This window comes from Canis lupus, chromosome 13 (genome assembly GCF_003254725.2).
Source record: "Canis lupus dingo isolate Sandy chromosome 13, ASM325472v2, whole genome shotgun sequence".
Lineage (NCBI taxonomy): Eukaryota > Metazoa > Chordata > Mammalia > Carnivora > Canidae > Canis > Canis lupus.
The window spans coordinates 46,934,029-46,946,578 of NC_064255.1; the positions used below are offsets into that span (position 1 = coordinate 46,934,029).

General features: G+C 46.4%; 1 pseudogene; it reads right to left on the bottom strand.

The window, feature by feature from the left end:
- Positions 1–221: 221 nt before the first annotated feature.
- On the bottom strand, positions 222–12,339 carry LOC112652180 (zinc finger CCCH domain-containing protein 14-like; annotated as a pseudogene).
- Between the last annotated feature and the right edge of the window lie 211 nt (positions 12,340–12,550).

The window sequence follows — 12,550 nt, forward strand, 5'->3', positions numbered from 1 at the left end:
GGGGACGGGGTGCCCGGGTGATGGGCATGAAGGAGGGCACATGGTGAGCCCTGGGGGTTATATAAGGCTGAGGACTCGCTGACCTGTGCCCTCTGAAACCTTTTATTATTTATTTTATTTTATTTTATTTTATTTTATTTTATTATTTATTTTATTTTATTTTATTTTATTTTATTTTATTTTATTTTATTTTATTTTATTTTATTTTTTCTCTGAAACCTTTAAGGTTGAATCCATTTCAAGGCATGTCGTGGTGGCACAGTAGTGGTGGGATGCTAAAGTGTGCGGCCAGGTCTCGTACACTGAGTGTTCAACCTGCAGTGTTTTGGACGATAGAAGGGACATTCCATTGTCTTACAAGCAGGGAAATAAGGGCACAGTTGACCACTAGAAGGTGGTGCTGGTGGTGCAACTGGTTTTGGAGGCAGTACTGGAATTCTCCTACTCCTATGAGTGAAGGGACGGTCTGGTTTAGTACATTTTGCGTCGTATTTACAATTTGGATGAGCAAATAAACATTTTGCAGCAAATTTACAATTGGGGAAGGCTTTGCAGGGTGAAACAGGCTGATGGTAAACACACTCATCCCCATTTTTACAGGCAGGCCAGTACTTGCAACGCTCCAGAAGTTTCTCTGGCTTCTGGACCACACTCACTTCACTCATTTCAGCCTGACGGATCTGTAGGGTTTCTGCCGTTACTGGGTCAATCTGCAGTCGGGATAATAACAGCCTCTGCTGAGTTCCTTGGCTTTTTTCTATATTATCTCCCTTTGCTTCCTCTTCTTTAATGGGGGCTCTGTCAAGGGCAGGATCGTACCTGAGTCACTTTCGAGCCTCCCCCCTCCTCCAACAGCAACACGGGGTGAACCACGAGAAAAGACCATATAATACACTATATGTTAATTCATTGAATCTATATTTAAAAAATGAACAAACAAATAAATGAGAGATGGAACTCATAACCTGGGAATACACTTACGGGGCGCCCGGGTGGCTCAGTGGTTGAGCGCCTGCCTTGGGCTCAGGTCATGATCCCAGGATCCTGGGATCGAGTCCCGCATCGGGGTCCCCATGGGGAGCCTGCTTCTCCCTCTGCCTGTGCCTGTGTCTCTGCCTCTCTCTCTCTCTCTCTCTCTCTGTGTGTCTCTCATTAATAAATAAATTAAAAAAAAAAGAAAATGATTTGCATCTTAACTTGAACACCTAAATAAAATGTATTGGAAAAATAAATGCACCATGATCAAAGGCACATATAAAAATATTTGAGTGATCTTTGCCACCCAAGGCAAGTCATGTAACCTCTCGGTTTAGTGATTGCGGTTCCTCAATCACTAAAGGGAGAATAATAATTATAAAGGCTACTTTTAGTGCTGTTTCAATCATTGCATAAGACGGTGCATATACAGTGCTAAGCACATTTTGCATACAGTAACTGCTTAATAAATAATAGATATTACTATTATTAACCAACTAGACAATCTCTGAGACCCATTGTGACTCAGTTCTGTGATTTTTTTCTTCCCCAGTGCAGATGATTAAAAGTAAACCATAGCTATAAAACATGCTCGCATTTGATAATGCATGATAGCCGTGAAGCTAGGGTTAATCCTATACTTTTTTTTTTCAATTTTATTTATTTCTTCATGAGAGACACAGAGAGAGAGAGAGGCAGAGACACAGGCAGAGGGAGAAGCAGGCTCCATGCAGGGAGCCCGACGTGGGACCCGATCCGGGGTCTCCCGGATCACACCCTGGGCTGGAGGCAGGCGCTAAACCTCTGAGCCACCAGGCTGCCCTAATCCTATACTTTAAAGTAGAAAAAAAAAAAAAAAAAAAGTCAGAACTTGAAGCAAACTGAGAAAAGGACCCTTCCAGATCTCTTTCTGTAAACATTTCTAATGTAATTAGGGGCTAATATAGCTCATTCATTTGTTCACTGCACAAGCAGTTTGGAAGCTCTTAGAATGTGCAGACCGCTCTGGAAGGAGCCGCAAGGGAATCCAAGGGGAATAAAACTCGAGCTTTGCTCTGAGGTGTTCAGAGGTGGGGGGGGGAATAAATAACCGCACACCACAAACAGCCTTCTGTATGGATAGGAGCCGGTCCTGGAGGAGGGCTCTAGGACAGGGGCAGAGAGGACCAGGCCGTAACAAAGATACTGCACCAGGCACATCAATCTAGAAGCAAAAGCCTTAGGAGCTTGCCTTTGACCATGCTGGATTAAGAAAAAATATGCTGTTCCTCTGAGTTTCCTTCTCTCCTTCACTCAAATTCTTCACAAAGGTGGGGAAAGGGGCTGGCTTGCCCACAGGAAGCGCCAGCGGGGCCCGAGGACGCCAATATCAAGGGACCTTCCATTATTAGGGCCGGTTGGATTTAGGGAGCCCTCGGAGGTTTGGTGACGTCTGTAGAGCAGGTTGATGCTGGATTTTTTTTTTTTTTAAGATTTTATTTATTCATTCATGAGAGACACCGAGAGAGGAAGAGACACAGGCAGAGGGAGAAGCAGGCTCCATGCAAGGAAGCTCGGGACTCGATCCCAGAACCCCAGGATCATGCCCTGAGCCAAAGGCAGATGCTCAACCATTGAGCCACCCAGATGCCCCTGTTTTGTTTTTGGTTTTTTCTCTTTCTTTTTCTTTCTTTCTTTCTTTCTTTCTTTCTTTCTTTCTTTCTTTCTTTCTTTCTTTTCTTTCTTTCTTTCTTTCTTTCTTTTTTCTTTTCTTTTCCTTTCCTTTCCTTTTCTTTTCCTTTCTTCTTTCTTTCTTTCTTTCTTTCTTTCTTTCTTTCTTCTTTTCTTTTCTTTTCTTTTCTTTCTCCTTTCTTCTTTCCCAAGTCCTCAAAAGAGCCAACAGAACCAAAATCTGAAGGAGAGGTGCTTTTGGGCTTTCTATGGAAGCTAGGTCTTCATTAATTCAGAGACTTAACTGGCTTCCTAGCATTTCCATGAGCAGGGAAGCAACCTCGTCATGCAAGGAAAAGACACTCCTTAGAATGCCAAGCAGCATTTTTAAAACAGAATTTTCCAAACAATTTGCAATTTGAAATACAGACTTGAGCTCTAGGTTTTTTGAGAGGGGAAAGTAAGCCAACCGTGTGACTCTAATTAATGGCGCAGACCAGCAGCCCCTGGAAGCCATGAAAGAACTTCAGCCTATTGGCTCACTGGGGGGCTCTCCCCTTCTGCCTGTCGTGGGGTTCTAGGAGTGAGGCAGAGGGGGCTTCGGGGAAATGCTTGGTGGGGGCAACGGCAGTGCAGGACCCACCCTCGAGGCCACTCGTGTGGCCTATCCATTCCCTACCTGGGAGTATTTCCCTGGTGAACCTGAAGCTCATGCTTTGAAAGTCTTGGTGCAAGAAGAGTGTTCCACACTCACCAACAAACAAACAAAAACCAAAAAACACACACGAAAAAATGCCCTTGGCTTTAAAATGTCTAAACCCACCAGGCACTGGTGACAATTTTGAATTATTGACGTCAACATGAGCTTTTGGTGTTCTTAATAGAAGCTTTAGAGCATAATGAAGATCATTTGCAGATACTCTGAGTTTTTAAATTCACATGAAATCTGTTAGAGGCACAAATTTTAACTAACTCTGATACCTAGTTTTCTTTAGTCCATAAAGCTCAGTGTAGACACCTTATTATTCTATTCAGAAATTGAGAAAATTTTAACCATCGGTTTCAAGGGGATTTAAACCCTGTCAACTAAACATTACAGAAACGAAATTCTCCTAAACAGTCTCATTTGCAAACTCAATTAAATTCCATCAGAAATTCAAGCTCTCCTATATATTTAATATATTAAATATATATTATATTTTAGCACTTCAAATGCTTCTAACAAGCAAAAAGTTCCCCAAGTACTTACATTAACTCTAGCAAAACATAACCATAGTGAATCTCAAGTTCTCTTACGCATTCCAGAATGGTTTCTAGAGGTCTCTTTACACGTTTCAACTGACAGTTAGAAATTACGCTCTTTGAATTGGGATTGCAATCCTCTAATGAGCCAAATCCTCCTTTGCAAATACTTGAAATACCAAACAACACACATCATACTCAAGATTATAAACTCTCTTCAAACACACACACACACACACACACACACAACTCTCTTCCTGAACTTACACAAAAATGGTAACTGCAGATTTGATCAAGTTCACCATGTCTCTAGTTAACTCTGTATCTTAACACCATTAGTAATTCCACCAAGGGGGCACCTGGGTGGCTCAGTCAGTTGGGCATCTGACTCTTGGTTTCAGCTCAGGTCCTGATCTCTAGGTCATGAGATCGAGCCCCGCTTCAGACTCCAAACTCAGTGGGGAGTCTGCTTGAGATTCTCTCTCTCCCTCTCCCTCTGCCCCTCCCTCTGCTCTCATTTCTCTCTCTTAAAAAAAAAAAATCCATCAAGAGAACAGTTATACCATCCCAAGCAAAGGTCACCCCATTAGGAGAATGAGCATTCATATTGGCAGGAGGTTCCTGGCCAAGGTATGAGATTTTTTATCTCCCCCTGATGATGGCCAGAGCACACTCTCATTATGGTCACCATAGCAAAAGCAACTCCAGTCCATGCCCGTTAGAGGGTGTTGGTCTCTCCCAATTTTAAGATATATCACTACCTGGGGTGCCTGGGTGGCCCAGTTGGTTAAGCATCCAGCTCTTGATTTCAGCTTAGGTCAGGACCTCAGGGTCAGGAGATCAAGCCAATTGGACTCCATGCTGGGCATGGAGCCTACTTCAGAGTCTCTTCCTCCCTATCTCTGTCCCTCTACCCCCACTGCTCGCACTCTCTCTAAAAATATTAAATAAACCAATAAATAAAATAAAAATAAATTAAACATTTTAAAAAGATATATCATTACCTGGTGCATCTGCAGTCCAGAACCTGCCCATTTCCTTACTACTTTATTAACTAGAATATTCATGCCTAGTTCTATTCTGAATGTTTTTCTTATTCTTCCGGTCTGACCAGGCCATGACTCTTATAAATATCCAAAGGACATTTTTGTCAAATTTTGCATATCTGCCTTTGTCTGGCTCTGCCTATTACTCGATCGAAGCGATGGTCCAAACTGCTTCTGTCCAAATGACCCACCTCATCTCATAAGATGTGGGAAGGCTGACACACGCTCTTTCCCTCTCTCATTAGGTCCACCTCAAACAGAAGCTAGTTGCTCGCTCCCCAAGGGATCCACCCAAGATCACACACTGCAGATCAGACGAGGTGAAAAGTGGCTCTTTTTCACAGCACTGCCTCTCAGACTTGAGCGTGCGGGTGATGAGGACCCAGGATCTGGTTCATGTGCAGACTGTGATGCAGCAGGTCTGGCCTGAGGCCCAAGACTCCTCGTTTCCAAACCTCTGGCCATGCTGGCGCTGTTGGTCTTCCGACCACACCTTACATACGGAGCTTGATAGTTGATGGTGTTTGAGCTGAAGGGTCGATCTGGCCCCCAATTTCTATAAAGTATGCATACAAACATCTAGTTTCCCCTCACTAAGTCCTTCTGTCTCTTTTGTCAGTCGTCCTCAACTGATTCTCTGTTTCTCTCTCTCTCTCACACTCGCACACACATATACACGCACACCATGCTTTTTCTCTGCCCCCTTTCAAACCTGCTGGTGAGAATCTAATACTTGAGTCATTTAAAAAATATCATTCTGTGGAGTTGGAAAGAAGGCTCTAGGGAGGAAGGGCAAACATTTCAGCTATGTACTAATAATAATAGTTACCTTTTACTGGGTGCTAATTACACGCTAGTCACAAGAGCCATTGGTCTCATCTGATGCAATCCCAGGAAAAAGGTTATCATTACTTACATTTTATTTTTTTATTTTATTTTTTATTTTTTATTTTTTTCACTACTTACATTTTAAAGGATGAGGACACTGAGGCTCAGAAGTTATTGCAAGTTGCCTTAGGCCAGCGAGCTGGTACACAGCAGGGTGGGTAGCAGTTCAGACGCTCATTGAGGCTCATCCCACCAGGTGGCCTTGCGACTAACTTTGCCCACATGTAGCAGAAGTGCCTTGCAAGCTTTGGCCTCCGGAGGCTGGAAGCTTCGGCTCTCGCCTTTCTAGAACACCGCTGCCTGTGAAGAAACGCAGCCTCCCCTCCTTGAGGATGAGAGACTGCATGGAGGGTGAGGCCCAGTTATTCCAGTTGTTCCAGCAAACTAGACATGTATGGCACCAGCCACGCCTGGCCCATCTGCCGGCTGACCAGAGAGAGTCACAGGAACGAGCCCAGCCACCACCTTGTGGGACGCAGAGATGAGCCGCCCAGCTGAGCCCAGAGCCTAGATGAGGAAATAAACAGTTGTTGTTTTAAGCCACGAAAACACATGGAGGTTTGTTATATAAAAGTAGATGAGTGGGGTGCCCAGGTGGCTCAGTCGGTTAGGCATCTGCCTTTAGCTCAGGTTGTGATGCTGGGGTCCTGGGATTGAGCCCCACCTCAGGCTCCCTGCTCAGCGGGGGGTCTGCTTCTACCTCTCCCTCTGCTGCTCCCCCTGCTTGTGCTTTCACTCTTTCTCTCTCTCTCTCTCTCTCTCTCTCTCTGTCAAATAAATAAATAAAATCTTAAAAAAAAAAAAAAACCTAGCTAGTGAGCCAAGATTTGAATTCCAAGAATGTGGGAGCCTAAACCTCTTCTGAGTGAGCCCAAAGCCAGCACCCACCAAATCTAACTTGATGCTCCATAACTGGTCTTGGTCCTGCTTACTCCTCTCTGGGTTCCACCTCAGGCCTGGTCCCGCCCACACGTCGCTGCAGATTTCCCTGTCTGTCACCCCCAACCCGTCCCCTCGGACTGACTGCCTTCCAGTGTCCCCTCAACACCACCCCTTCCACTCTTCTCTGAGCTCTCTTCCTAATCTTTATGTAGGGTTAACTTCTAGTCCTCCTTTGATGTTCTAGGCCAGTGTCTCTTCCAGTTGGGTCAGCTTAAGAATCCTCTGAGGGCTAGGCACAAGGACCCCTGCAGGTGACGCTGTGACAGCGGTGTAACAGCGGGACAGACCAAACCTCGCAGCTGCATGAGTGGCGACCACAACACGACCTGTGGAGCTGTGGGATCACTGTGTCGTACCCCGGGAGTGAACATGACGTTGTATGTTGACTATACTCATTAAAAAAAAAAAAAAAAATCTGAGACTCTGCTAAAATGCAGATTCTGGCCTGGTGCTCTGTGGGAGGACCTGAGATCCTGCATTTTGAAGAAGCTCCCAGGTAATGCCTTCACGGTGGCCTGCGGGTCACCACTGGGGCAGCTAGGCTCTAGGCTACTCTGTGAGGCAACTGTGGCCCAGCTCCACCGTCCGCACGAGTAACGAGCAGAGCTGATGGAGGGAAGGCCCGGGCTGGATTCTTCCGGCCAAACAGATAGCCTCCGCTGGGCACTTGCCAACCCCCCTCAGCCCTGGCTCAGAGGAACCTGAGGTCATGTGCTGCGCGCTGACCTCATCGTGCTTGACCCAGGGCATAATGCAAGAGAGAACAGATAAAAGACACAGGTCCTGTGCTCGTGGCATTCAGACCACAGCGAGCATTTACTGAGCACCTACTGCAAACACGATGGGATGGAATCTGGGCAGGGGAGCCCAGGGCATCCTCTCCTGGGGCCTGGACCCCCTAAGCAAATATCGTTTTATAATGACACTTCTTTCTCTGGCCACCAGACAGGCCTCTGAGCTAGCTGAAGCCTGTGGCCTTTACCCAGGATGCTGTCGGATGCGATTCCATTGTAAGACAGCAGCGTGACTTTAGGAGTAAGTGTGACGCTGGAAATGTCACAGTGCAGTTAGTGTCCAGCTATCTGTGTGCAGAGGAATGATGAGTCTTTAAGAATGTGTGTGTGGGTGGCGCGGGGTGTGTGTGCCTGGGGGGCTCAGTGGGTTCAGTGTCTGCCTTTGGTTCAGGTCATGATCCTGGGGTGTTGGGATCGAGTCCCTCCCTGGGCTCCCTGCTTAGTGTGGAGCAAGCTTCTCAGCTCTTCCTGCCCACCTGTCCCCAGCTCCTGCTGTTGCTCAGGCACACGTACTTAGGTGCACGCTCTCTCTTTCTCTCTCAAATGAATAAATTTAAAAATCTTTAAAAATAATGTGTGCATGCGCAGAACAACCCCTTTCTTAACAGGAATCAAGAATGTCCACAGGTGACCCCATAACATGGCCAGGTCGTTATCTTTTTTGATCTGAATCCCTGAAGACTTTGCTTCAGAAGTACAGGCCCCCAAAGGGAGATGCCCTGGGCCTCCCTGGACAGGTACTGCCACAGCATGTCTGGCACAGGTCCTTGGAAAGTATTTGGTATACTACTGAATGAATGCCTTGAAATTTGGATCTTTTATCTTTTATCTCTTTTCCTCTTTTATCAGCTGAGTCGTCCTAGGACAAGTGCCATGTGTCTGACCAGATGAAGGAGCTCATTTCTTTCTTTTTTTTTTTTAAGAGTTTATTTATTTATTCACAAGAGATGCACACAGAGAGAGAGGCAGAGACACAGGCAGAGGGAGAAGCAGGCTCCATGTAGGGAGCCCAATGTGGACTCGATCCCGGGACTCCAGGATCATGCCCTGGGCCAAAGGCAGGCTCTAAACCACTCAGCCACCCAGGAGTCCCCGTGGAGCTCATTTCACTAGGGACCGATCAGCTGCAAGAACATCCCCACCTCCCATCCCCAGTACACACGCCCCTGCCTGGCATGGCGAGGAAATGTAATTCTTAACTTTTCTCTCCAGCCAGGGATCCACCTCCCTTCTTTTCTTCTAGAAGAGTAGAATGAGATTAAAGCTTGGTTTGTTGTTTTGGGTTTTGTTGTTGTTGTTTTTGTTCCTTTTTAAGATTTATGAATTTATTTGAGAAATAGAGAGCATGGGGGGGGCAGGTAGGAGCAGAGGGAGAGAGAGAGAGAGTGTTAAGCAGACTCCATGCTGAGCCCAGAGCCGGATGTGGGGGACTCGATCTCACGACCCTCAGATCAGGGCCCTGAAATCATGAACTAGGCTAAAACTGAGAGTCAGACCCTTAACCCACTGAGCCACCCAGGCAGCCCCAAAGCTTGCCTTGTTTTATCCATTCCTGGGTTTGCAGGTCAAAGGCCTACCTCTGGAACTATGAGCTCAGCCTTCAGTCAGCCCACAGGTTAGGCTGAGGAAGCAGACACAGTCCCTCCCTCTCCATGGCCTAGTGAGAGACTGACTGGTCCAGCCAAGCTCTAGGGCATGAAAGTGGTTGCACGCTACAGTGAGGAACAACCGCTGTTCACATGGGAGCACTCAAAGAGGGATACCCACCCTCGTCTCGGGAACCGGGCTGGTGGTGGCCACAGGAAAGACGTCCCTAGGAAGTTGTTCACCTAAGCTGAGTCTTAAAGACTGAGTAGTAAGCTGAACCAAAAAAAAAAAAAAAAAGGAAGGAAGGAGGGGGGAATCGCTGGGTAGCTCTGCGATTTGGCACCTGCCTTTGGCCTGGGGAGTGATCCTGGAGACCCAGGATCGAGTCCCGCATCGGGTTCCCTACATGGAGTCTGCTTTTCCCTCTGCCTGTGTCTCTGCCTCTCTGTGTCTCTCCATGAATAGATAAATAAATAATCTTTTTTAAAAAAAAAAAAAAAAAGGAAGGAAAGAGCATCCTGAAGGAGGAAAAGCCAATGTAGAAAAGATGTTTGCAAAGACTGTGGAATCAAAGTCCAATCCAAGCGCCAACACAATTGGAAATGTGGAGGGAACCTCAGTAGCACCATGTGGGCTACAAATACACCTGAGCCGGTCCCAGGGGACTGGGGAGTTTAAAACAGGTATATATTATCCTTGCAAAGAACTATTTCTAGAGAGGAGACAAATGCACACCATTCTGTTTCTTAGCATTTGGAGTGTGGCTCCCTTCTTTGCAATCGTGCTGCCTTCCAGTAAGTGCATCCCGCGTTGGAATGCTCCCCCGCGGAGCATGTGCCAATGGCGCAAGGCCGGGCTGACAGTTACCTTGGCTGCACCTACAGAGGAAGAATTTTGCTAAGTTGATGAGTAGAGTGACTAAAAGCGGAGAGTGTCCTTAACCTACTTCAAGGGCACATGTCTTTCGTTGGGCATTTTGTCAACCATGCTATATGCAAATGATGTTACGCATGAAATTAAAAATCGGCCTCATCCATCCATCAGAGCATGGCCGCAGCTTCCCCTCTACTGGGAAACACTTAGCCCTCATAAAAATAAGCTTGAGCTGAATTACACAATGCAGCATTTCATAAGTACTTTTATTAAAACCTTGTATGAGTTTTACGTGACCTTCTAACTTATCTGACTGGTGAGGTTGCTTCAAATTTGGCAGATGCTCGACTTACATTTTTCTTTTTCTTTTTTCTTTTTTTTCTTTTTATTTTTTGACTTACATTTTTCTAAGCCTTGTATATAAAAAGGCAAGTTTCTCAATTCTTCTGATATGAAGAGTTTAAACACGACTGTAATAACCAACAACCGATACACATTTTACTTATTACCACGAAACTTAGGCCCAGCCTCCTTATCTCATTGTCTTATGGAGGCTTTATTGGTAAGACAATTGTTTTTTAATGTCTGGCAAAGGGTGTCAAAAAATCATTAATGCCGAGCTAGAGAGGAGCTTAGAAGTTTCTTGGAATCCAAGTCCTCTCTCTACACTGAAAGAACTAATGTCTAGAGAAATGAGGGATTTCCTGCAAATTCACAACTCTTAGTAAAATATCACTATAGGGTCACCTGTTCTCATTTGAAATCTCAAAAGCTCTTGAAAACAAAAGTTATTTTTTAGGCTTAGTACCAAAACGTTTTTTTAAGATTTATTTTATTCATTTATTCGGGTGGTTTTGGGGGGCGGGCGTTGCGGGCAGAGGGAGAGGGAGAAAATCACAAGCAGACTCTGTGCTGAGTGCAGAGCCCGATGCGGGGCTCCATCTCACAACCCTGAGGTCATGACCTGAGCTGAAATCAAGAGTGGGATGCTTAACGGACTGAGCCCCCGGGTGCCCCTTAGTGCCAAAACTTATTAAGTAGCAAAACCTGGCCCAAGCTAACGTGAGGCTACGTAGCCCACTTAATGTGAATATTCATACAATTCTCTGAAGAAATACCAACGTGTTTGATTGCGGAGAGCTATCCAATACCTCAACAGAGATGCCAATGCACAGCCTTTATACAATCTGGAGAGTTCCAGATTATAAACCATACCCGGTGTCGAAGGTTTTGGGTAAGGTATTAGAAGCTCTTAGCAACAGCCATTGAGCATTTGCTTTGCACCAGGTATGGGCCCAAGATGTTAGATGCCTTTTCATAATTTTAATTCGACAGATTCCATGCTGACCCCGCCTCCTGTCTTTCCAGCTCACTCTTTCCAGTGCACCCCTTCCTCCAATCCATTGATCTTTTCGCCCATTTTTTTTTAACTTGAGGCCCTAGCTTCTGTCCTTACCCAGCTCAACTCCTTGTATTATCACGTTGTAATTACTCACTTCAGAACCCCTGAAATCCCTTGCCCCTCTCGCTTTGTCACACTCGCTTAGCAAACCCACACGCCTGGCAAAACCCAAGCCTCAACACGGACTCGAATGGTTGAATGTGTCTGACGAAAAACTCAACTGTGTGCGGCTCATTGAGCTCATGATCCTTAACCCCATAAGTGGGCCCTTCCTGTTGCCTCCCATTCACAGTGTCTCCCACTCGCTCTCCTGTTCTCCTCGACATTCCATACTTTTCTCTCCCCCATCTCCTCTCAGCTGATTACTGTGCTCCCTTCTTCTCTGAGACATTCGAGAGAACCAGAAGCAAATGTCCACAGACTCCCACCACCAGACCCTGCCCACCACTGCCAGCGTCTGCACCCACACCTCTGCCCTTCACCTGTTGCCACAGAATCCCTGTGCACCCACCCAGAGCCGATCCCTCTCACTACCCAAGCACATCCTTCGAGCATTGTTCTCTCCTCTCTCCTGCATCAGCAGTGTTCACTCATCACGATCGTCACACAACTGGATCCTCTGTGCACAAACCCTTTATCCCTCCCGCACCCAGGCCCCCCCCCCAACCACCAATGGTGAGCCTTTAAAATATGGGTCAGACAGGCTCCCCATTGCACTCCCCATTGCACTCCCCATTGCACTCCCCATTGCACTGTGGGTTCTGAGGGCAGCCCAAAGGCCTCCACAGTCTGGTCTGCAGTTGCTTCTCGCCCTCCAAGCCAGCCACACTAGCCTCCTTCACACTAGCTTCTCTCACACATGCTGGGCATACTCCTGGCCTCTGGCCTTTGTACTGGCTGTGCCCGTTGCCTGGAACATTTTGCCTTCTGATATCCACATGGTTTACCCTTTCGCAAACCTCAAAACTTTGCTCAAGCATCACCTTCTCAATGAGGCCTAGCCGGTCTGCCTCTGTCTACACTACATGGAGTTGCAATGCGCTCCCACCTCCCGGGTCCCTGCACCACTGTTTTCCCAGCCCACAGAACTTCTAACAAAGCATGTACTGATTTTATTCTGTTTATGGTTTCTTCGTTTGCCCCCCACCCCT